The sequence below is a fragment of the Chelonoidis abingdonii genome, chromosome 8, assembly GCF_003597395.2.
Source record: "Chelonoidis abingdonii isolate Lonesome George chromosome 8, CheloAbing_2.0, whole genome shotgun sequence".
Lineage (NCBI taxonomy): Eukaryota > Metazoa > Chordata > Testudines > Testudinidae > Chelonoidis > Chelonoidis abingdonii.
This window is the reverse complement of record NC_133776.1, coordinates 46,840,185-46,865,605: the sequence shown is the minus strand read 5'-3', so window position 1 is coordinate 46,865,605 and position 25,421 is coordinate 46,840,185. Positions and strand designations below refer to the sequence as shown.

Below are 25,421 nucleotides of genomic sequence, written 5' to 3'. Positions count from 1 at the left end.
AGTGAACAATAAGGAGACTGCTGCATTAGGCTCTCAAGCACTGTCTGTTCAAGGGCAGAACAAATATGACCTAGAAGGGCAAAAAACAGCCAGGGGTCCACTGCAAATCCACATAGTTACACTGAAATTAAGCCAATTATATGTATGCAAAGAAATTGAGGTTGCCAAGGACTGCATCTATACGCATGTTTGTATTTTGACTGTTCAGCTCATGTTGATCTAAGGCTGTATACCTCAGCGTAATTGCCTCATATGTCCCAGGCTTGTTCTAGCAGAAGCTCCAGGCAACATTAATAGAGATAAAAGATCTGTGAACTGTGTAGAAACCCTATGAAACCAGGGAGGGAGGCTGCTTTAGGAAATATATACCTGTCAGCTGTTTAGTTCTACTTAAATAAAACTGTAATAACCTTCTATTGCTTATGCTGAGCACTAAAAGCTGGAAAAGCAGGTGCATCGGCTATCAGTCAGGCACAGGGGATCTCAGCCTCCAGTTGAGAGAGAGAGGATAAAGCACAAGAACCACATTTTCTGCTCTGTGACCCTAGAACAGATGCCTTCCAATCAAGAGTAGATATAACTAACTACATGTGAGAAGTGTTGCTTTTATTTTTCTGGATATTTCTTTGGATCTCTCCAAACACGTGTATTAGAAACAGAAAAAGAGAACTGGATCAAGACACCAAACATTTAAAGCCCTTCAGTCCCACCAGTCTGCAAGTCAGCAAGCCCCCCCAAAAGGCAAAACCCACAGACTGCTCCAGTTGCTTCACTCTGTCAATCCTTCCCCTATGGAGGTACTCACCTTCCCGCTATGGAAAGTGCAGCACGGGAGTTTTATATAGCATGTTATTTCTCATCATGCCCAGAAGCACAGTGTACTCACTCTATAGATTCTTTTAAATGTACAGGTGTAATCTAGCCAATCTTGCCCCGCCTTCAAAATTTCTCCTATACTTCAATGCTTCCAACCCCCTCATCCCGCCCTCCAACTCTCTGCATTCGTGGAAGGAAAGAGGAGATGAGAAAAAGGTCAACAAAGAATGTGCAAGCTGGTTTTCAGAAAAACAACAGTTACAAAACAGAACCAGCCCTCTGGCATGAGACAGGCCTAGGCAATTAACATTCCCCTACCCAGGAGCTTTAAGAAATCATCTTCCCCTTTTGTTACTAAGAAGAGAACTCCTAGATGGTCATTTATTCATAGCGTGTAAGGCCTGAAAGCTCATCTAGTCTCATCTCCTGTATATCACAAGGCACTACATTTCACCAGTGTCCCCTGTATTGGCCCAATAACTTGTATTTGGCTAAAGCATACCTTTCAGAAAGGAATCCAGCCTTGATTTGAAGACATCCACAGATGGAGACTCCACCACTTCCCTCAGTAGTTTGTTTGAGTGGTTCAGCACCACAATTGTCAAAATATTGTGCCTAATTTCTCATTTGAATTGTGCTCCAGCTTCCAGCCATCGGTTCTTGTTCTGCCTTTCGCTGCTGGATTAAAGAGCCCTTTGGTATCTGGGATTTTCTCCCCATGAAGGTACTTACTTATACAGAGTAATCAAGTCACCTCTCAATCTTCTGTCTGATAAACTAAACAAACTGAGCTCCTTCAGTGTCTCACTGAAAGGCATTTTCTCCACACCTGCAATTGTTTTTGTGGCTTTTTCTGTACCCTCTCCAGTTTTTCAAATACTTTTTAAAAAATGGACACCAGACACAGTATTCCAGTGTTAGCCTTACTAATGACATATCATCTCCCTACTCCTTTTTATACATCCAAGGACCACATTAGCCCTTTCTGCTACAGCATCGCTCTGGAAGCTCACATTGAGTTGCTCATCTACTAAATAGAGTGACCAGACAGCAAGTGTGAAAAATCAGGGCGGGGGTGTGGGATAATAATAGGTGCCTATATAAGAAAAAGCCCCAAATATTGGGACTTTCCCTATAAAACCAGGCATGTGATCACCCTAAGATACTATGACCCCTAAATCCCTTTCAGAGTCACTGCTTTATAGGATACAGCCCCCATGTAGACGTGGCCCTGCATTTTTAATTCCTAAATGTATGGCCTTGCATTTGGCTGTACACCACTACCTCGATATAACGCCATCTGATATAACACGAATTTGGATATAACGTGGTAAAGCAGTGCTCCGGGGGAGGGGGAGGGGCTGCTATAATGCGGTAAAATTTGTTGGCTCCCAAGGACAGCATTATATCGAGGTAGAGGTGTATTAAAACACAGTTTGTTTGAGTGGGCCAGGCTTACCAAGTGATCCAGATTACTCTGCATGACTGACCTGTCCTCATCATTATTTACCACTCCACCAATCTTTGTGTCATCTGCAGATTTTATCAGCAGTGATTTTACATTTGATTCCAGACCTTTGATGAAAGTGTTGAATAGTGTTGGGCCCAGACCTGATCCATGTGGACCCCCACTAGAAACACCTCCATGCAATCATTTCCCACTGATGACTACTTTTTGAGATCTGTCCGTTAGCCAGTCCTTAATCTATTTAGCATGGGCTCTATTATATAGTGCCAGTTTTTAAAATCAGAATGTCAGACGCTACAAAGTCAAATTCCTTACAAAAGTCTATTACATCTACTAATTATGTTTATCAACCAAACTTGTAATCTCACCAAAGAATAGAATCAGATTTATTTGACAATCTATTTTCCATAAAAGCATATTGATTGTCATTAACTATATTCCTATTCTTTAATTCTTTATCAACTGAATCCTGCTTCCAATTCTTCCTGCTCCCCGGCGTAATTTCCCTCTCAAGGAATATGCAGTGTTAGGTGATTAAAGTAGATTGAAACAGGAGGGGGAGCGCCCACTGCGTCACACAAGGAGGAGGGGAAGCTGTAGAGAAACAGGTTACCCAAGCCCGGGGAAAGAGGGACGCTATCCTTGTTTTTAGCAGAGCGGTGCTCTCCTTTATTTTAAGCTGTGTGTGTGTGTTGGGGGGAGAGGTTATAGGAAAGAACTACAATCCAGGCATCGCTTGCAATGCTTTGCATGTTAGGGATCCATTACACAGCATATACATGCACCTTTTGGGGGAAGTCTTCTCTTCAACACCCATTCCAAGGACAGATTTCCCATAATTTCCCCCTCTGACATTTCATGACCGATCACTTTCATCAACCAGAAACAAATTTGGTAATGCTTTCTCCCACGGACATCCCATTCACTCCTGGACGAGATATGGGAGTTTCCTGTTTTTATCGTGCTGTATAGTAACAGAGTCTGCTAATTTTCTAGAGCTAATATCCTCAGTTTTAGGTAAAGGAAACCACAGAAGGTAAAATACCACTGAATTCTTCTGAAGCTTATCATCATTCTGTAAAAAAGACAGTTCCTGCCAGGTAACAAAATGTTAATTTATTACAGAAGTTGCTGGTAGTTACCACTCTAATTGAGGTTGTAAAATGGTTTCCAGAAGCCCTTGTTATCATTCACTCAAGTTTCCAGAAGATTATTCTTTGAACATGAAATTTTCCATACTTTTTTCCCAGCCTCAAGCCATATTTTTTTCTGGTAATTGTGAACTAATTTTCTTCAACTGTTTTTGAATGAGAAGATAGTAAAAAGAAAACCAAAGCAATTTTCTATTTCCCATTCTGACCACTGTTTTACTCACAAATGGCCAAACTCTGAACATTCAGACTCGATGTGTAGGCTCCTCAGTGAGAAATAGCAGAACCTTTGCTAGGCTGGAAAATGTGTGTGCAACGAGGTGGTGGGATACCCCACAGCCCTGCTGAGGGACAAACCTCCCCTACCACCACCGTGGGCGGAGCCACTGGGTCCTGCGCCCGCCCCTCAGAGGTCACGGCGCAGACACGGAAGTATAAAAGCTTGCCTGCAGAGCTCAGTGGTGGCCCAGCCACTGCAGGGGCCAGATGTCTGCGGCCGCTGCCAGCCGGAGCTCACATCTAGCCAGCCGAGCCTGCCCCGCACTCGCTACCCCGAGGAGGACTGGTCGAGCCTGCCCCGCACACGCTATCCCGAAGAAGACTGGTCGAGCCTGCCCTGCACCAGCTACCCTGAGGAGGACTGGCCAGGACCACCGCGCTCCAGCTACCCTGAGGAAGAGCCGAGCCTGCCTCGCGCATGCTACCCTGAGGAGGACTGACCAGGACCACCCCGCTCCAGCTACCCCGAGGAAGACTGGCTGGGACCACCCCGCTCCAGCTACCCTGAGGAAGAGCCAAGCCTGCCTCTTGCCCGCTTTCCCGAGGAGCCGCTGAGCCTACTGTCGGCTACTTACCCGGAGGAGCCGATGGAGTTCAAGACCACCGGTGATGCTACGCCAACTCAGATACCTTACAAGGGGGAGTGCGGAAGTAGCCCGGGGGCAGCTGACCCCAGTCTGGCTGCAACACTGCCAGAGCCAATGTCAGTGTGTTGTGGCCAGGATCCCCACTGACAGCAGCGATTCTCTGCTGCTGCTAGGGCCCCGGGCTGGGACGCAGTGGAGTGGGAGGGCCTGCATCCCCCCCGCCACCCCAATCCGGGGGGGCAGACTCCCCCTTCCCCTGCCCTGAGGAGGCCGAAGCCTATGATTGCTGATCGGCCCTGCCTGAGGGCTGGAGCATTCTGACTCAGTATTTGTTGCCCCACCCTGACCTAGGGCTGGGCTTAAGACTATTACTGCTCAGCCCTGCCTGAGGGTCTGAGGATTCGGACTCAGTGTCCGCTGTTCCGCCATGACCTAGGGCCTGAGCCGGTTTCGGACTATTGACTCAACCCCGCCCGGGGTCTGAACCCCCCTAACCAAGTGTGCCTTAGTTCCTAGGATAGCAGGGCCGCTGGCTGACAAACTAGGGCGAGACAGTGGGATACCCCATAGCCCCGCTGAGGAACAAACCGTGGCCGCGCCGCTCTACAGTGTGGTTTATCATTTAGTAGTTATGAGGGTTGAAAATGCCCTCTGTGGAGCATGCAGAGTGAGAACATTCTCCTGTCTATGAATGCACAGTACAAGTATGCATGTGTATAAAACTAAGGAAATATAGTGTCTTTCAAAAATGTTTAAAAGGCCTTTGGCAGTTAAGTGATTGATTAAAGGACCACACCATCTTAAGCCCACAGAGTTGCTCTAATGCCTTAAATCAGCTTAAGTTTAAGCCAATCTAAAGCCTTAAAGTGACTTAAGCAGCTTATACCAGTCTAAGGCCTTTAAGTGGTTTAAGATGCTTCAAATTTTGGCTAACCTGCACCCCTCCCCAGGCCTCTCCAGACATACAGTTGGTGAACAAGCAACAGGCACCAGCTGCTAAAAACTTTGCCTGGGATTTTCAAAGTGTCCGAGATGCCAAACTCATATTGACTTTGAATGGCAAGTGGACACCTTACTCCCTTAGATCTCTTTGAACTTCTCAAGCTTTGACATTTTGCTGCACACCACAGCCACTCTAAAATTTAACATGAGACCATGCCATGCCCCTTGAGCTGAAGACAAGTAGAACCTCAAGTAGTTGTTCTAAGTGTAGGGCCAATGGCATACAGTTGACCAGTTATGATTCTCTCCAGTAAAGGGAAGCAACACACAGGAACTTGTCAGTGCATTACAATATTAACTGTGAACTTTCCACTGTGGTCTTGATTGTGGGTCAGACCCCAAACCATAAGGAAACTATTTTCCACTTCTAGTTTGGATACAGCTAAAATGTTGGTTGATCTCAAAAAATTTGAACCCCAAACAGAGAAAATCTCACAAGAGTAGCTAATTGCACAACAGCAGCTTGAAAGATTTTTGGCATCTTCAGACTTGAACCTTACCTTACGTCTGGCTTCAAATCCACCCTGTGAAACCTAACCTATACCTAACAGGAAGAAATCCAGATCCAAACATCACCTCCTCAGCCCATCTCTAATTATTTAATTGTGACTGGCAAAATTGTTGCAACTTTTAATTTTATCTTTACTCAAGGACCCAATTGGGAATGCTAGTTATTGTCTTAATTTTAATGTTGTGTCTATGATTATACTACATATACATGCTGCTGTGTTCTGTATTCTAGTCTCTCACCATGGTCCTTCCCATCTCCCTCTTCCTTCTTTCTTCCAGGATCTGAATTTATCTTTGAGCCTCTCCCATCAGTGCCCCCTTTATTATCCTCTATGATACCACCTGTCCCTCTGTCTTTTTGTTGGAGTTCAAACTTCCCCTTAATCTCCTGTCCCTAAAGTGGGCTGCTGCCAAATTTTGAGGTTCCTCCTTTGTACCTTTGTTGCTTTCTTCTCCCCCTTCAAGATATTGCTGCCATTTTTGAGGTGTGGGGAGATCAGGTTTCCTTTAGCTGTGGGCCAGTAACCTGCATCTTATCTGGCTCCTCCATACAACTGGTGGATTCCCTGCAGCTTGAGGATTTCAATAACTCAGTCATGGGTTCGGGGTTGTTATAAATGTGTATGGGTAGGGTTTTGTGGCCTGCCTGGTGCAGGAGGTCAGACTAGATGATCATATTGGTCCCTTCTGACCTATGAGTCTATGAGTCTATGAGAACTGCTGCCCCTTGTGGCTGGAGGCCACATTGACAACTCAGGAGAAGCCAACTCAGTTTTAGGAAAGCAGCGACTGCTGAGAAGCTCAGAGTGCCCTTATCTCCACTGGGAGCAGTCCAGTTACTCCCCTAATGGATCAGAAATCCCCTGCACCAAACAAGAAAAAAAATAGGTAGATACACAGCCACAGGATTCCTGGGCATAAACACCTAGCCCTATCTCTTCATCTGTGGAAAGACGTGGGAACCAGAAAGACTCACAATGTTCTAAGTTTTGAGCCAGACCTTTATTCCTTCTCCAGGAGACTCAGTAACTTACAGAATCAGCTGTAGCTTGGAGGCAAATTAATCTAAATTTGTTTTACAAATTAGGCAAGAGGAAACATTTGCAAGAAGCAAATATAACAGTGCTGTTTGCAAACCACTTCAAATCAGCAAAAGGTCAGTGTATCTCTGGTTCTGGGATAGGCAGTATGCCAGAAAGTAGCCCTCATTTTTCTTTGTGTGTAATTTAATTTTAATGGAACACGCTGCAAGGAACACACTAAAATGATTTTTATTGCTACAATTGCCTGTGAAAACATCCCCCTTGGATCAACAGTCATGTGCCAGATCCTACCCCAAATTAATGGGAGCTGAGAACACTCAGCACCTAATAGGAAGAGCCCCAGAATTTTCAGGATTTAGCACTTAGTAACAATTTCCCCTGCCCCCAAAGAACCATTCAAGAATTAGCCTCTGCCTCTTCCTTTGGCTTCTCCTGTTAAAACAACTGCAAGTGTCCAGTGACCCAAAAAATTAGCTACAGTGGCAATGTCTCTATCTGTAGCTCTCTCTCTCACACACAAACATACACTTCAGGCTTTCATCTTATTATGCTAGTGGTCACTTAGCTCTCGTCCATTCTTCCTTTCTTAGGTGGCCCTAAGAAAGTCTCAATATTAACAGGGCTGTGGGGTGGAATCAGAACTGATGCCATTTCACATGTTCGTCATTAGGCAAATGTTAGTTATTCCTTATCTGATTGGTTTCTGTAGGAGTAAAAATGTAGTCAATCACTTTTTCCTTTTTTACTCTAACAAGAGCTCCTTTGTTCTAATCAAGTTCTCTCCATAACTGCTTCTCTGAGTAAATATGTGGTGGTGTTTTTTAAAAACCCTATTGATGGTACATGTAGTGGGTAGATAGAAGTAGCAGCTGGTTGGGATCTTTTGGGATCCTCTCATGCTTATGCCATTTAAATATTTCCCATTTTCCTCACTTCTCTGAGGTTTTGATTGTCATTTTGGTCAAGAAAGCCAATGGATTCCCTTAGCCCATAATCCATATTGCTGCCTCCAGTCTGTGAACCTAAGAATGGCTGTACTGGGTCAGACTAAAGGCCCATCCAGCCCAGTATCCTGTCTACTAACAGTGGCCAATGCCAGGTGCCCCAGAGGGAGTGAACCTAACAGGTAATGATCCAGTGATCTTTCTCCTGCTGTTCATCACCACCCTCTGACAAACAGAGGCTAGGGACACCATTCCTTACCCATCCTGGCTAATAGCCATTAATGGACTTAACCTCCACAGGATATCAGGGTTGGATGGGATCTCAGGAGGTCATCTAGTCCAACCCCCTGCTCAAAGCAGGACTGATCCCCAGACAGTTTTTTACCCCAGTTCCCTAAATGGCCCCCTCAAGGATTGAACTCACAACCCTGGGTTTAGTAAGCTAATGCTCAAGCCACTGAGCTATCCCTCCCCACCATGAGTTTATCCAGTTCTCTTTTAAACACTGTTATAGTCCTAGCCTTCACAGCCTCCTCAGGCGAGGAGTTCCACAAGTTGACTGTGCACCGTGTGAAGAACTTCTTTTATTTGTTTTAAACCTTCTGCCCATTAATTTCATTTGGTAGCCCCTAGTTCTTATATTATGGGCACAAGTAAATAATTTTATATACCTCTATTATATCCCCCCTTAGTCTCTTCTTTTCCAAGCTGAAAAGTTTTAGCCTCTTTAATCTCTCCTCATATGGCCTAATTAGTTGTAGCGAAGAATTAGCCCCATTATATGGCATTATGTACGTTGGGTTATTTTCCCAATTGTGCATTACTTACATTTATTCCACATTAAATCATTGTGATTGTGTGCCCCAATCACTTAGTTTGTGAGACTCTTTGAATGTTCCTTCACAGTCTGTGCTGGCTTAAACTTGATCTGAGTCCTGTTTGTTATATCATCTGCAACTTTGCACCTCACTTTTTACCCTTTTCTCCGATCATTATGAAAGCTCGAATAGGATTGGTCCAGGATATGACTCTTTTGAGGACACCACTAGTTATCCCCTTCCATTCTGAAATTTACCATTTTATTCCAACCCCTTGTTCCCTGTCTTTTGAGAGAGCCATTCTCAATCATGAAAGGATCTCTCTCTTATCCATGACAACTTAATTTACGTAAGAGCTTTGGTGAGGGACTTGTCAAAGGCTTTCTGGAAATCTAAGTACAGTATGTCCCCTTTCCACATGTTTGTTGACCCCTTCAAAGAACTCTAATGATTAGTAAGACATGATTCCCGCCTTTACAGAAAGCATGTTGACTTTGTCCCAACATTTATATTCTTCTATGTGTCTGACAAATTTATTCTTTACAATTGTTTCAACTAATTTGCCCGGTACTGACGTTAGACTTACCGGTCTGTAATTGCCGGGATCACCTCTAGAGCCCTTTTTAAATATTGGCGTTACATTAGCTATCTTCCAGTCATTGGGTACAGAAGCCGATTTAAAGGATAGGTTACAAACCATAGTTAGTAGTTCCGCAATTTCACATTTGAGTTCTTTCAGAACTCTAGGGTGAATGCTATCTGGTCCTGCTGACTTGTTACTGTTAAGTTTATCAAATAATTTCTGTTTAACTAACCCCCTCATTTTTGCATAGTTCCCCTTTCTGAAGTTAATCCCACAGTGTTGGGCTGTTGAGGTGTTCTTCCCACCACAGAAATGTTAAATGTTATTATATTATGGTCACTATTTCCAAGTGGTCCTGTTATAGTTACCTCTTGGACCATATCCTGCACTCCACTCAGGACTACATCGAGAATTGCCTCTCCCCGTGCTGGAAAATAAGGCAGCTGAGCTCCTCCTCCTCCTCTTGTGTAACACTATTCCTTACTCCAGCCAAACACACAAGTGTTCCATGGAAGAGAGGGAATCTGTTAACTGAAACCTGCAGCTAAGGAAGAGATTGCAAAATGAATCGTGGGCCTTGCAATAAGTGGCTTTGCAAGGCAATCAGAGGCAATGTTGTTTAGTGGCTAGGGCACCAGATAGACCCAGTGGACCCCCATTCTATTCCCAACTCTGACACGGACCTGATGTGTGACCTTGGGCAAAGTCTCTTCCCCTCCCTCTGTCTGCTTCCCTTTCCGCCCTTTGTCTGTCTTGTCCGTTTAGACTGTGAGCTCTTTGGGGCAGGGGCTGCACCTTACTATATATGTGTACAGTGCCTAGCACAGTGAGACACTGATTCCTATTGGGGCCTCTAGGTGTTACTGTAATACAAATATAATATATACTGAAATGTTCAGTTACATTTTCTTACCAAGATTCCTCATGGTAATTTTCAAACCCTGCTTTTACTTATCCACTTATGAAACTTCTTTGGGGGGGCTCATGGGGGAGAGAAAAATCTTCTCTTCTAGGTTCTTTGTTCCAGATCCTCAACTGGTGTAAACCAGCTTAACTCCTTAAACTCAACAGAGCTAGGCCAATTTACACCAGGTGAGGAGCTGATACTTTGTGTATTAAAATAATGCTGAAAGTGATGGCTGTTTTGGACTGCCTGAAGTAATCCCAGCACAAATCTGTGCAGAGGAATAAGTCAATAGGTACAAGAGAAATGCCATTTTATTTCATAGTTTGCAGCTTTCTCATTAGTTAACATGCCCAGATATGCAATATAAATATGAACATTCCTCATTTTTTAATCTTATCTAATCTGTGCAATGGGACATTTTAAAAATCACAACAGTAAAAGCATAAATTACAAATAATAGTTGATAGTATCATTCTAAATACTTAACGTATTTCTTATCTGGCCAGCTCCATGCCTTAGAGCCCAGGAATAAATCACAGACAGCAGATGTTTATCAGAAGTCACCCTACAGAAATGAGTTTAGCGTTGGAGAATAGATGCAAACCAAAACATGATCACAAGCAAATAGCTCCCTCCTGGACATAGGTCCAGTACTCCGCAATGGAATGGAGCAAACTTTTGTACTGTCTACATTTAAAGCAAAGAAACGAGCTTAGCAGGCCCTGCTCTCTCATTGGACAGGCCACTGCCAGTGAAATGTTGTGGTGCATTGGAGTTAGACCGCTTCTCCTGGTCCCATATCGCTGTGTAGGGGAGTGGAAGACACAGAGGTGAAAGTAAGCCAGTATGCCCTGGTACCGCGTACTGGCAAGAGCCAGTACACCCCAGTACGGCCTGATTTCGCAGGGGGCAATTTAAAGGGCATCGTGCTCCCAGCAGTGGCTGAAACCCCGGGCCCTTTAAATTGCCGCCAGAACCCTGCTGCTGGAGCCCTGGAGTAGCGGTGGGGTCCGATGGTTATTTAAAGGGCCGGGGCTCCCGCTGCCTCTACTGCCCCAGGGCCCTTTAAATAGCTGCCGGAGCTCCACAGCTGCTACCCCAGGGCTCCGAGGGCTATTTAAAGGGCTGGGATAGTAGAAGCAGGGAAGTCTTGGACCCTTTAAATAGCCCCCAGAGCCCTGGAGTAGCGGTGGGGCTCTGGGGGCTATTTAAAGGGCCCAGGGCTTCAGCTGCCTCTACGGCCCCGGCCCTTCAAACCACTGCTGGAGCCCCCAGCTGCTGCTGCTGCTACCCCGGCGGGGGAGGGGGTGGGGGAGGCCACTTACCGGTACAGAGTGGGCTGGGGCTGGCTCTGACCCCTCCACCCTTGCCCCTTCCACTGGAGGCCCTGTCCCTTCTGGGGACCAGAGCCGGCCCCAACCCAGCCCCACACCGTTAAGTTCCTATTTCTACTTTCACCCCTGGGAAGACAGTAAAGACACACCTCTGTGCAGCCTATGCAGGTCGCTTCTTCTTGCAATTGGGTAAGTACAGAGGTGCACTTGGAATGTTCTCCCCTGGGAGCAACCAGGAAGACAGTGAGTAGGGAGTGAGGAGAGCCATGACTCTGTGCCCCCATGTACTCACTAGAGAAGCTGGCTGGCTGTGGGGTGTGGAAGAGTGCACTGTACCCCAAAAGGTGCATCAAGGCATTACTCCCCCCTCTCCAGCACAAATGGAGTGCCTCAGAAGCTTGTTCACTGGGTGCTCCCCGTTGCACTTCAACACTGTTCCTCAGTCAGGGCTAGGGTAACCAGATGTCCCGATTTTATAGGGATAGTCCCGATTTTGGGGTCTTTTTCTTATATAGGCTCCAATTACCCCCCACCCCGATCCTGATTTTTCACACTCACTGTCTGGTCACCCTAGTCGGGGCTGTGCCCACAGGCACAACCAAGCCCAATATCTGCATTACTGCAGTGAAGAAAATGAACAGTCTCACTGCTGGGTCTTTAGCTTTGATGACGATTAAGTGCAACTAGCAAAAAACAATCACACAAACAAAACCGAATGCCAACTTTTGTGCCTTCAAATCCCAAATCACCTTCCTTTCCCATCAGTCTTTTCAGCGTTGCCGATGCTGTTCGCACCCAACACGACTCTGGAATCTTTGGCCTGATGTCATCTTTCCAGGTTTTTTCTTAAACTGAGATTTGAGGCAGGTTTAAATGAATCACGGTTTCTAAATACAGGTTGATTAACTTCTATAGGCCAGAAGTGAGGATTTCCAGGGTAAGAAATCCCACTTTCAGAAACAGATGTGATGGCATAATTAGCTGTACCCAGCTTGAGGCTGTATATATGACTCTAGGCAAAGCTGGGGTGGAGCAAGAGAAACAAATATAAGTGTTCCCCTCCCAAACATAAAACTACGCACAGATACCACGAAAATGGCCATCTTACAAATAACCAGATAAGGAGATGGAAATGCCAAAAAAAAATAAAAAAATCCATCATTTCCTCATGAAATATTAGGGGCAAAAGACCCAGATTCTGACCCCTACCCTGTATTCCCAGACCTGCTGGAGTCTGGAGATATACTTCCAATTAGCACTTTGCTCCCGGATTTCAGAGTTGCCCTGTCTTTGTGATAACTTCCTTTTTGACATAAGGATTGCTGGCCCCTTCAACTCCCATCCATGCTGTTAAATAATAATACACAGCATGTACCTAGCTCCTTTCACTTAAGAGCTGAGAGAGCTTTACAAACAGTGATTCATTTCATCTCCCAACTCCCCTGTGAGAGAGAAGTATTGTTATCTCTATTTTACTGCTGAGGGAAACGGAGGCAGAGCTAAAGCAATTTTCCCAAAGTCACCCAGAATCTATGTCAGAGCCAGGAGTAGGCAGCAGGCCTCCTGACTCTCAGTACTGTGCTTTCAGCCCCAAAATGCTTTCCCCAGAAATCCTTTTCTGGGTACTGCAATGCTTGCCTTCCAAGGATATCATTACAGAAAGAGGAAAGTGGATTAACTGACATTACAGAACAATCAGAGGCAGTATACAGATGAAGGCAGGAAAAGCCTTTATACACATTTCACAACCACAACCCGGCCATCTTTACTGAAAAACGTGCCCCTTAACACACTAGCACTTGGGATCGCAGCCTTGCTGAGCTGAGGATTTGCTTCTAAGAAAGGATCCAAATTGAGATAAAGAAAAGGAAATGCACCCATACAATTATAGCGCCTCATGACTTTAGAAAAGGTAAGGCAACTATAGTTGGAGACGGACGCTGCCACTGTTATTCAGATTGAACGATACCTTTACATGTAGTCTCAATCCTTTTAGGGAGGCCATCTGTGGCGTAAGGCTCTGCCCAAGATGATTACAGAGGGCAGAGTCAGGCTTTATGGGAGAATTTTTCTGACACATACACAAAAAACATTGACTTGTTTTTCTCTCTTTTTATTGCCTTTAAAAACATTATCAAGGAATTTTAGTGTAAAAGGCTGAGTTAATGCAGTGCTAAGATTGCAGATTTAAACATCAACAGTTAAGACATGCCAAAGTTAAAGTTCTTATAGCAACATTAAACTGCACACGGGTGCATGTGTGGTATTTTGGATAACTAGCTATGCTGTTAAATGTGTGCCTCAATATTCAGTACTGGGTACGTTAAAATCACTGTAAAAACCTTCATTATTTCATCTCCTGGATTTTGTGTGTTTAAATTTGCAACCTTAACATTGCTGTAAAGTAGTTTTATATCCAGTATATATATTGTGCGTGTACACACATATATACACACTGTACATCTCAGTATAAAACTACACACAAAGAATATACGCATGCAATGGAGTCAAGTGTTAAATAATTCTCCTACTAGCTTAAAAACATGGATGATAATAGCCTGCATTGCAAGAAGCCTTTCCCTTTATTTGTCTTTAGCTTGCTCCCAACCCTATTTCCACAACTCTGCCAGGCTCTCTCCATTGCCCACTAATGGCAGCCAGCACTTTTCAAGACAGAAGCAGTCCAGCAACTTTGTGTCAGCAGTTGCTGCATGTCAAGAACAAGGGAGCTGCCATGGCAGTCAGCAGTGAGGTATATCAGTGCCCTGGGGGCACCAGCTGCCAGAATTATGTTTCCAACCAGACTCATCTTGGTTGTCTCCAGAAGCAGATTTTCCACCTAGCAATGGCAGCTAGCAATTTTAGGTCTCATATGCTCCCCAGGATCCACTTCATTGGCTGCGGCAGCAACACTTTTGAAGGGCCACAAAAGTTAATGCAAAAGGTATTTGAATGCATCTTACTCCCAAAGCCATCAGCTGCTGTTGCCCAGCAGAAAAGGGCAAAAGCCGCGTCCTGGGACAGATATGAAACTGGTGGTGGCAGTGGATGGGAGAAGAGTGGAAGAGGAAGGTCACTAATATGTTAACAAGGGACAAACTTCCCCCTGTATTTAGCCTGTGACAAACACCATATAAAAACAAGGGTACCTGACTGGAGAATTCCTTCCTTTCAAGAAACATTTTCTTACAACCAAGAAAAAGGTCAACATCACTTGGCAAATCATTAGGTGCAACTGGTATACAAGTTTATATTGACTTCCTGAAAAGCATAATGAGTATATTCCCTGCATTCAATATTCAGCTTATGAGATCTGAAGGACACCACGGTGGGATGAAGACCTTGGTAGAGAGTGAGGGGAAGTGGGTTCTTTCTCTCTCTTTGACATATTTTACAACCCGATTCCTTCCACAAGCAAAGGCTTATGTAACCCACACACATAGGTGCCGACTCCTTGGTGCTTCGGGGCTGGAGCACCCACAGGAAAAAATTAGTGAGTGCTCTGCACCCACTGGCAGCCAAACTCCCCTCTCCCCCACTCCATCATCTCCTTCTCCTCCCCCCGACCCCGAGTGCACCACCTCCCAGCCCCTCCGCCTACCTCCCAGTACTTCCCCCCAGCTGCCGCCAAACAAGTGTTTGGTGGTGTGCTGGAAGGGAGGGGGAGGAGTGGGAACGTGGTGCACTCAAGGGAGGAGGCAGGGATTTGGGGAAGGGGTTGGAATAGGGGCAGGGCGGGGGTGAGAAGAAGCGGGGCAGGAGCAGGGCCGCATGGAAGGCTGGAGTGGGAGTGGGGGTGGGGCCAGGGGCAAAGGGGAGAGTCAAGCACCCAGAGGAAAGCGGGGAAGTCGGCATCTATGCCCACACACCTCCTGAATGTGGTGTTCTGTCCCATCTAGTGGGTGGGCAGGCGGGGGAGGAGGAAGAGACAGACAGATATCAGCCTTAGTTAATAGCCAGTTGGCTTTTAGCTCATGCAGTAGAGGCTCAGGTTTGATAGGAAGGTCCCAGGTTTGATCTCGCCCACTGCTGACTGGCAACTGTCAGTGTTACACTTACTCTATAGAAGTATTTTTATGAATTCCCCCAGAAATAAATCATTTCAAGTTGGTACAACTGAGCAATATCTAGAGGAGGGCAGAGTCCTTTAGAATCAGGGAAACCATTTTAATCCTCCCACCAATTTTGTGGTAGATTTTTTAAAAAGGGGGCTTCTGGGACCCCACTCTGGCACATCATTGGGCAGTGTGTAATGGATAAAAACAGACTGCAACTGGGTGATGAGAATTGAATTCCAGCAACTGCTGACTGGCTGAAAAAGTAAAAAAAAAAAGCATGTGGATCTCTGGCAAATGGCTATGTGACTAGCATGACCAATTTCTGATCAGCACAGAATTCTTTCGTTTTCATGAATCTACCTTAACAAAGAGAATTGTGTTTGGTCTTCAAACACTGTAATCAATATTTCAGGGTGTATGCATGTGTTACCCTGCCCAGGCACCAGTTTGTGTATATTAAGGCAAATGATTGGATGATCAATAGATGCATTCTGACTAGGGCTGTCAATTAATCACAGTTAACTCATGTGATTAACTCAAAAAAATTAATCGCAATTAAAAAATTAATCGTGATTAATCGCACTTATAACAATAGAATACCAATTGAAATTTATTACATATTTTTGGATGTTTTTCTACATTTTCAATATTGATTTCAATTACAACACAGAATACAAAGTGAACAGTGCTCACTTTATATTATTATTTTTGAATAAAATATATGCACTGTAAAAACGATAAACAAAAGAAACAGTATTTTTCAATTCACCTCATACAAGTATTGAAGTGAAATCTATCGTGAAAGTGTAACTTACAAATGCAAATTTTTTTTGGTTACATAACTGCACTCAAAAACAAAACAGTGTAAAACTTTAGAGCCTACAAGTCCACTCAGTTCTACTTCTTGTTCAGACAATCACTAAGACAAACAAGTTTGTTTATGTTTATGGGAGATACTGATATCTGCTTCTTATTTACAATGTCATCTGAAAGTAGAGTGACCAGATAGCAAATATGAAAAATTGGGACGAGGGTAGGGGGTAATAGGTACCTATATAAGAAAAAGTCCCAAATATCGGGACTATCTCTATAAAATCGGGACATCTGGTCACCCCAAATGAAAGTGAGAACAGGTGTTCGCATGGCACTTTTGTAGGCGGTGTTGCAAGGTATTTACGTGCCAGATATGCTAAACATTCATATGCCCCTTCATGCTTCAGCCACCATTCCAGAGGACATGCTTCCATGCTGATGATGTTCGTTAAAAAAAAATAAATGCATCAATTAAATTTGTGACTGTACTCTTTGGGGGGAGAATTATATGTCTCCAGCTCTGTTTTGCCTGCATTCTGCATATATTTCATGTTATAGCAGTCTCGTATGACGACCCAGCACACGTTCATTTTAAGAACACTTTCACAGCAGATTTGACAAAACACAAAGAAGGTACCTATGTGAGAATTCTAAAAAAAAGCTACAGCACTCGACCCAAGATTTAAGAATCTGAAGTGCCTTCCAAAATCTGAGACGGACAAGGTGTGGAGCATGCTTTTAGAAGTCTTAAAAGAGCAACACAATGATGCGGAAACTACAGAACCCAAACCACCAAAAAAGAAAAAGAACCTTCTGCTGGTGGCATCTGACTAATGATGAAAATGAACATGCGTCAGTTCGCACTGGTTTGGATCATGATCAAGCAGAACCCATCATCGGCATAGAAGCATGTCCTCTGTAATGGTGGTTGAAGCATGAAGGGACATGTGAATCTTTAGCACATCTGGCACATAAACATCTTGCAATGCCAGCTACAACAGTGCCATGCGACCACCTGTTCTCACTTTCAAGTGACATTGTAAACAAGAAGCAGGCAGCATTTTCTCCTGCAAATTGTAACCAACCTTGTTTGTCAGAGTGATTAGCTGACCAAGAAGTAGGACTGAGTGGACTTGTAGGCTCTAAAGTTTTAAATTGTTTTATTTTTGAATGCAGTTTTTTTGGACATAATTCTACATTTGTAAGTTCAACTTTCATGATAGAGAGGTTGCACTACAGTACTTGTATGAGGTAAATTGAAAAATACATTTCTTTTGTTCTTTACAGTGCAAATATTTGTAATAAAAATACAAAGTGAGCACAGTACACTTTGTATTCTGTGTTGTAATTGAAAGTAATATATTTGAAAATGTAGTAAACATCCAAAAATATTTATAATATATGGTATGCTATTGCTGTTTAACAGGGTGATTAATCGTGTGATTAATTACAATTAATTTTTTTAGTTGTGTGATTAATCGCTTGGCAGCCCTAATTCTAACTAATATTATTTATAGCTATATTTCTACAGGGGAAGTCACCGTAAATATCCTTGGTTCTTGTCCGAAAATGCCAGAGGTGTACTGCACCTTATCAAGACATAGAGTAGGACAAGTATTAATAGCCGACACTTCCAACCTTTTGTAAGCAGTGCTGATACCCTGTGGTCCAATACTGCTCCCGTTACTGTCAGTGACAAAACTCGCATTGACTTCAGGAGCAGGAGCCAGCTCCCAAAGACATCAAAGCTTGCTTAAGCCTGGTGAAAAATGAAGATCAAATTCTGCTCTCATACATTCAAAGGCATCTGCCAGTGATTTCACTGGGAGCTGGGATTTGTGTACCTGAGAACAAAGTTTAACGCTGGACCTTTAATATTTTGAAGGATTTGCTTGGCTGTATCTATAATTCACCCCTACCTAAAACCAATCCCTTTTCCATAATACCTGTGTAAAGTTATGACTTTTTTAAAAAAATTACGATCACAGAATAATCACAAAGCTAGAATGGGGAGATCTCTTTGAAATCCAGATTTGTTTTTTAAACAGCTTGAGAAAACAATGTATGTGTGGGAATTCCAAGGGCTGGATTCACTATGCTGTCCTTTAAGGAACGTTTGTATATTTTGATCACTGACATTAGATCATGGATGGTACTCAGAAAAGCACCCTGGGGTCTGATTTGCAGTATCTCAGCCCTGTGATCCATGGGATTATGTATAAGTGTTAGGTATGGTTATGATGAAAGAGACAAAGAAAGAACTTACAAAATACAATTTCATTTCTGTATGTGCTGAAGTGGCAGGATTTTGGCACAAAATCAATGTATTACACATTAGCATGTAAATAACCAGTACAGAGAACATCATACATGATATGACACAGACAACAGCACAACCAAAGCTCTCCCAATATCAGATCAAACTCCACGAGCCATTAATATTCAGGTCTGAAAAAGATCATGGCAGCTCCAATAACATCACAGGGAAATGCATTGCTCTTATGAAACCTGCATCTCATTGCACTCTGCTTGCAATTGCAAAATGAAGAGGGAGTATGTTGATTTTTTAAGGGCTTGGACATTTTACTGAGCTTTTTCTATGCCAGTAAAAAAACAGTCCCATGGCTTCCTTTATAATCCTTCCCAAGATTCATTTGCCTTTAATGCTATCAGGTAGAATGTTGCTCCACTTACGTACCACTGCTTATGATGGAATTTCATGATGTAACAAACCTGGTGATATGACATCACCAAGCTGAAAAAGCTGTGTCAGGGGCTCAGCTTCCTTCCCCTTCTCTTCTAGCAGGCCTATTTCAGTGCTCCTGGATTCAGTATTTACGCTGTGCATGGATATTGTGTTTCTGCTAGAAATAAGAGGCATGAAAGCAGTTTTCTGTCCAGTGATTTTGCCAGCCATTTTAACAGACATGCACATTCTATACAAGCATGGGGTGGTAATTAAAGAAACAGGATACACGCCAACAAAATGCTCTTTCCACACTGTTGCAGCTTTGTGTCAAACATGGATTCCTGATGCACTCGAAGGATCCATTATTAATCAGTTACAGTTAATTGTACATTACTCACATCCCACCACACAGCACATATTTCACAGCCCCGATGCTGGCAATTAGAAAGCAATACAGGTTTGAATGGATCAGGCTTTTGACAGCACATGTAACCATTGCTTACGTGATAGTTTGTTATAAAATGATTCCCACTCAACAAGCAAAGAGAGTGCATAGTCTTTATGGCACTTGGGATCCTTTGGGTTGAGAAGTGCTACATACACACACGGGATCACCATTGTTCTGAATCAGGGGTGTTTAGCACCATGGGTAGCAGTTATTCAATTGACCGGGTTGGCTCTGTTACCTCTTTCACTTTCAGTGGTGTAACGGTGCTCCGGACAGCAAAGCACAGACGATGACAACAGGGAGTGGGGGTGTGGGGAGGAGTGCTGACTAATCAAAACAACAAGGGGTACCATCAGACACACGGGCACCGTGATGGGAGACAGGCAAACCAGAATCAGACAACGACAAGCTGACCTGCTGATCTGTCGCCCAGTCCTGGAAACCCCCAATCCACCACCACCTCGCAACAACCGTCTTCCTTCAGTGAAACGCCAAAAGGAACATCAGCACCACGTTAATGAGGATGAGGAAGAGCAGGATGACAAAGACCACTACCCGCTGGGTCTCCGGGTTCATGTTGCAGCGGAGGAACGTGTGAAGTGCGCTCCATTTATGCCTACTTGGGTCTGGCCCCTTTGCCATGGCCAGCGATGGCCCGCTCAGCCCTCAGACAAAAACAGTTCTTTAGCTGGTTACTGCACGGTTCCTGGGGCGGGGGAAGGAGGGAGAAGGGAGGGAAGAAGGGAGTTACACACAATAGAGCTCTTCTGCAGCTGTCAGAAGTCTAATGGACTCGGTATAGCCATTATTGGCACATAACGAGATACAGCACATGTGCCAGAACCCCCCTTCTTCCCATCAAGCAATCCGGCTTCTTTCTTTCTAACTCGGCATAGCAACGGGTTTTCACTTCTTCTTCAGCAAAGCAACCGCCTCCGTTACGTTAGCAGAAAGAAGACATTTAATTCCTTATTGCAGGAAGCCTGCGCGTGCTGGTGCACAGCGATCCCAGCTGCAATACTGGCTTTCCAAAGAGCCACTCAGCTATTTGCTAAGCTCGGTATCCAAGATACATGCAGGCCCTAGCAACAAGGACAGCAGGGAGGAAAACGTGGGGGGTGAGGGTTCTTGTAAGGAGGGTTAGGAGTGGCTTAGGGAGCTGCTTTTTTTAAATCCTTACTCCCGAGCTAAAAGCATGCCACAGTCAGAGAGAAGGCTAATGGAGCTCCCTCACAAAGAGCCTATGTAACCAATGTCCACACAGTGTGACAGCACAGAGGTAGGGCACATCTAGGGCTGCAAGGATGCTTCAGTTAAATCCAAGTTCTAAAAGCACAGGTGTGGATTAGAGGAAGGATGGATTTGGGGTTACGGCACGGGCCTGGGACTTAGAGTTCAATTTCCACCACAGCCTCTCTGTGTGGCAGGCAAGCCACTTAACCTTTCTGTGCCTCAGTTTCCCATCTCTAAAATGGGAATAATAATACTTCCCGTGCGTGTCTTTTCTATTTAGACGGCAAGTTCTTCGGGGCAGGGGCTGTCTCTTACTCAGTTTATGTACAAATCTGAAAGATTTCAAATTTAGAAATTAAAAAAAATTAGGAAAATATGTAGTGATTTCCCCCTAAATCCCCGTGATGCTCCACAGTTGTATTTATTCTTCTTCTTTATATTACAACAGTGGCTGGAGGCCCTAATCAAGATCAGGACCCGCACTGCAGTAACAACAAAACAGAGGAGAGTTGTGAGTTGGAGGAGGAGAACAGGATGCTGATAAATGCTCAACTTCCTTCCATTATTGTCATATATATATAACACACAAACCACCTTTTTTCAGCTGTTGGCAAGATTTACAATCAGGACATCACCTCACTGAAGATACCAACATTGACTGTTATTTCTTCTTGAGGATTTATATTGCTTAACTTTTTCTTCCTGAGAGTTGCCATCTGTTTTTTTGTTGTTGTTTTTTAAATTGTGCTACTTTTGGGAAAGAGCAGGTGTTGGGTGGGAACTGCTGACCAGAGAAATAATTTCCTCTCTGTTGTTATATTTTGGTAGCATGTAAAATATCTGTCCTTTGCAGATATTGTTATAAAAAACAAATCTGTAACTACTGCAGCTCACTGGTATCTGCACATGAAGAGTACTGTGAATCACTGCTGACGCCTAAATGGAGAGTAAGATATACAACACCTACGTGGAGAGGGCTTAAGACTCCAATGTATATTTAGTACATGGCATATAATGCTCCATTTTGTCTTTGAGCCCCATTAGCAGTTTTGGCTGGGCCTCAGCAGCTTTGCCATTCACTGCCTCATGTACCAGGGGCTGTGTATCCATATCACATTTGAAAATCTATTTGAGATTGTCAGATCTATGCTGTCGATCTCCACAATGTTTTTTTCTAAGGCATTTCAGCATGAGGATCTGCTGGTATGATGCCTTACTAAAAAAGAATAGGTTATTTACTTGTAACTGGAGGTTCTTCGAGATGTGTGGTCCTTATATGAATTCCAAATGTGGGTGTGCAGGCAGGTCAGGCACTGGAATGATTTGTAGCAGTGTTCATTGATCCACACGTGCATTGTGCATTGTCCTCATGACTGCAGCTGAGACTATAAGAGGCCATGTGGATTGATGTTACTCCAGTATTCCTCCCACCGATAAGCAGTGTAGTCTGCAGCAGAGGGAATAGAGGGCAGTTATCGGAATCCAAAAAGGGATGACATATCTTGAAGACCCTCCAGTTACAGGTAAGTAAAAACTCTTTTTTTTTCAAGTGATGGTCCCTGTTATGGATTCCAGACCCAGGTGAGTAGTGAGCAGTGTGGAGGCAGGTGTGAGAACTTGTGAGGAATTATTGTCTATAGCATAGTGTGGCTCATGGCTGCATCTACGGCTGCCACCCAGGCAAGGAAGTAATGAGAGTAGTGAGGTGTGGATGGAGTGCCATGTGGCTGCACGGCAAATGGTCCTGCCATGGCACTTCTGCTAGGCAGGCTGACATGGCCACACATGCTCGTGTGGAGTTTGCTGTGACTCCAGGAGGTGGAAACACATTGGTGAGTATGTTGCATTCGTGAGTGCAGCAGATCCACGTGGAAATGCACTGCGAGGAGAGGGCTTGTCCCTTGCATCAGGCTGCAATGGCAACAAAGAGCTCAGGTGATACAGAAAAGGCACGGGTGCAGTGGATGTAGAAGGCCAGTGCATGCTGCACGTCGAGGGAGCGTAACACTCTTTCCCTATGGGAGGTGTGGGGTTTGGGATAGAAGACTGAGAGGTGAATGCACTGATTGAGGTGGAATTCTAATATAACCATAGGTATGAATTTTGGGTTCAAGCACAAGGAAACCTTGTCCTTGTGGAAGACGGTGTAAGCGGGGGTCAGCCATCATGGCCACCAGTTCACTAATGCATCTCGCCGATGTGATGGCCACCAAGAAGAGCATCTTCATGGAGACATGGAAGAGAGAGCATGTTGCGAGGGGTTCAAAGAGCGGCTTTGTGAGGGAAACGAGAATAAGATTAAAGTCCCAGGAAGGTGTGGGGTTGAGTATCAGTGGGAACATATTCAGCAGACCCTTGCAGAAGCCAATTGTGGTTGGAGGTGTGAAGACAGAGATGCCATCCACCAGAGAGAGGAAGGCACTGAGTGCTGCTGAGTGGATCTGTCTGGAGTTGTGGGTGAGGTCTGATGTTCTGAGGTGGAGAACGTAGTCCAGTACGATAGAAAAGGCTATGGAGTCCAGCAGATAATGGCACTGGTGAGCCCTGGAGATGAATTGTTTCCATTTTGCTTGATAGAAGGCCCTGGTAGATGACTTCCTGTTTTGCATGAGGATATTGTGCACTGAGGTGGAGCACGCCTTGTTTCTGTGCAAGCTCCATCCAAATACCAAGCTGTGAAGTGGAGTGGGCTTGGGTTGGGGTATCAGAGCTGGCCCCACACTTGTGTGAGGAGCACCAGGTGTGTGCAGAGGAGAATCGGGGTGTGAGCAGAGAGGCAGAGGTGGTCTGTGAGCCAACACTGGTCAGGCCAAAAGGGGACTAACAGTATAACCATCATTCAGTCCTGGCAAATCTTGTGCAGGACTTGTGGGATGAGCAGAATGGCATAGCATAGGTTGCTGATCCAGGGGAGGAGAAGGTCATTGTCCCATGAATTCTCCCTCATGCACCCCTTGGAGCAGTAAAAGGGGAGTTTGTGGTTCTTGCTGGTCATGAAGGGGTCCCATCGTGGGGCGCCTCACCTGCGGAAGACAGATTGGAGTGTGAGATTGTGCAGTTCCCACTTGTGGTCCATGTAGAAGAACCTGCTGAACATGTCTGCAAGAGAGTTGTGGAAGCATGAGAAGTATGTGGCCTGGAATGTGACATGGTGTTAGATGCACCAGTTCCACAGGTAGATGGCCTCTGCCCAGAGAGTGCAGGACTTGGCACCGCCTTACTTGTTGACATAGACTACTATTGCCATTTTATCGAATAGCAGTTGAATGTGATGGGATTGTATGAGGGAGAGAAACTCCCGGCAGGCAAGGCAGATGGCTCTTAACTACCTACAGGATGATGATGGGCATCCTGGCTTCTCTTGGCGTCCAGATGCCCTGGGCTGTGTGACCATTCAGGTGGGGACCCCAATCGGTGAGAGAGGCACCTATGGTGAGACTTGCATGCGGAGTGGGAAGTGTAAAGGGAGTACTGACCATGACCTTAGAAGGGTTGATCCACCTGTGAGGGAGTCCAAAACAATCTTGGGGGAGCAGGGTGGTTTTGTCCAAATGATCTGTCTGTGGTCCGCAGGTGGACAGGAGCTACAGCTGAAGGCAACGCATATGGAGGTGGGCATGGGTCATCACTGAGGTACATGCCGCCATCTGGCTGAAGATGGAGACACATCGGCAGACAGAGGTGTGGGGGTTGTGGCGCAAACCCATGATTACAGAAGTGAGGGTGGAAAAGCAGTCTACTGGGAGAAAAGCTCAGGCCATGACAGATTCCAGGTGTGCACCAATAAAGGTGATCAGATGGGTAGGGACGAGGACTGACTTTGCCTCATCGATACACATGACGAGAGTGTTGAGAGATTGTGAAAGACCAGGATGGCCAATAAGAGGTGTTGGCAGGAAGGCACAATGAGGAGCTGGTTGTCCAGGTAGGGAAATACAGAGTGGCCGAGACGTCGCATTTGTACTGTGACAACAGTGAAGACTATTTTATGAAGCCCAGGGAGCCACCGCAATACCGAAGGGGAGGACATGGAACTGGTAATGAGAGTGTCTGACTGTGAAACGGTGAAATTTCTGGTGGGCTGCGTGAATGCTGATGTGAAAATAGGCCTCTTTCATGTCGAGAGCCACAATCCAGGGACCCTGGGAGAGAGAAGAGATAATCATGGAGAGTGTCACTATCCAGAACTTGAATTTCCTGATGAATCTGTTGAGTACCCAAAGGTCCAGAATAAGGTGGTGTCTGCCTCCCTGTTTTGGAATGAGGAAATATGGGGAATAAAACTGTCTCTCCAGTAAGGAAGTAACATGCTCTATGGTGCCCTTGAGAAGGAGTGCAGGCACTTCCTATTGGAGGAGGTCTCGATGGGAGGGATCTCCATGGTAAGTGTAGGGTGGACAATGAGGGGTGGAATATGAGGAATTCTATGGAGTACTCCTCATGGATGATTTCTAATACCCAGCGGTCCATGGTGATCTTTTCCCAATTGTGGGCAATCAGGGCAAGACAGCCCCCGAAAGATGAAGGGGAAGGGTGGGAGAAGGTTTACAGTTTACATTTCTCGACCCGTGAGTGAAATCTGCTGCTTGGACTGGTGTTGTAGGAGCGTTGATGAGGTGGAAGTGGTGGAGGCTGAGTAGTATGGTCATTGAGGTCAGTGGCAGAAGCCAGGTGTCTCCTACTGGTGCGGATAGCAGGATGGGTAGGGGATGTGGGGATAGGGCAGAAGGACTTTCTC

The 25,421-nt window shown here is 44.9% G+C and overlaps 1 protein-coding gene across 2 annotated transcripts in view; it reads right to left on the bottom strand.

Annotated features, from left to right (window-relative positions):
- ARHGEF4 (Rho guanine nucleotide exchange factor 4) overlaps window positions 1-25,421 on the bottom strand; it is a 329,119-nt gene that overhangs the window by 25,413 nt on the left and 278,285 nt on the right. Inside the window, exon 1 of one of the 2 annotated variants that reach the window (XM_075068572.1) lies at window positions 19,865-20,456. The exons of the other annotated variant lie outside the window; for it this stretch is intronic. The gene's annotated coding sequence lies outside the window, so the exon portion shown is untranslated. Of the gene's footprint in view, window positions 1-19,864; window positions 20,457-25,421 lie in introns of those variants that run through there. 2 annotated transcript variants of the gene reach the window in all.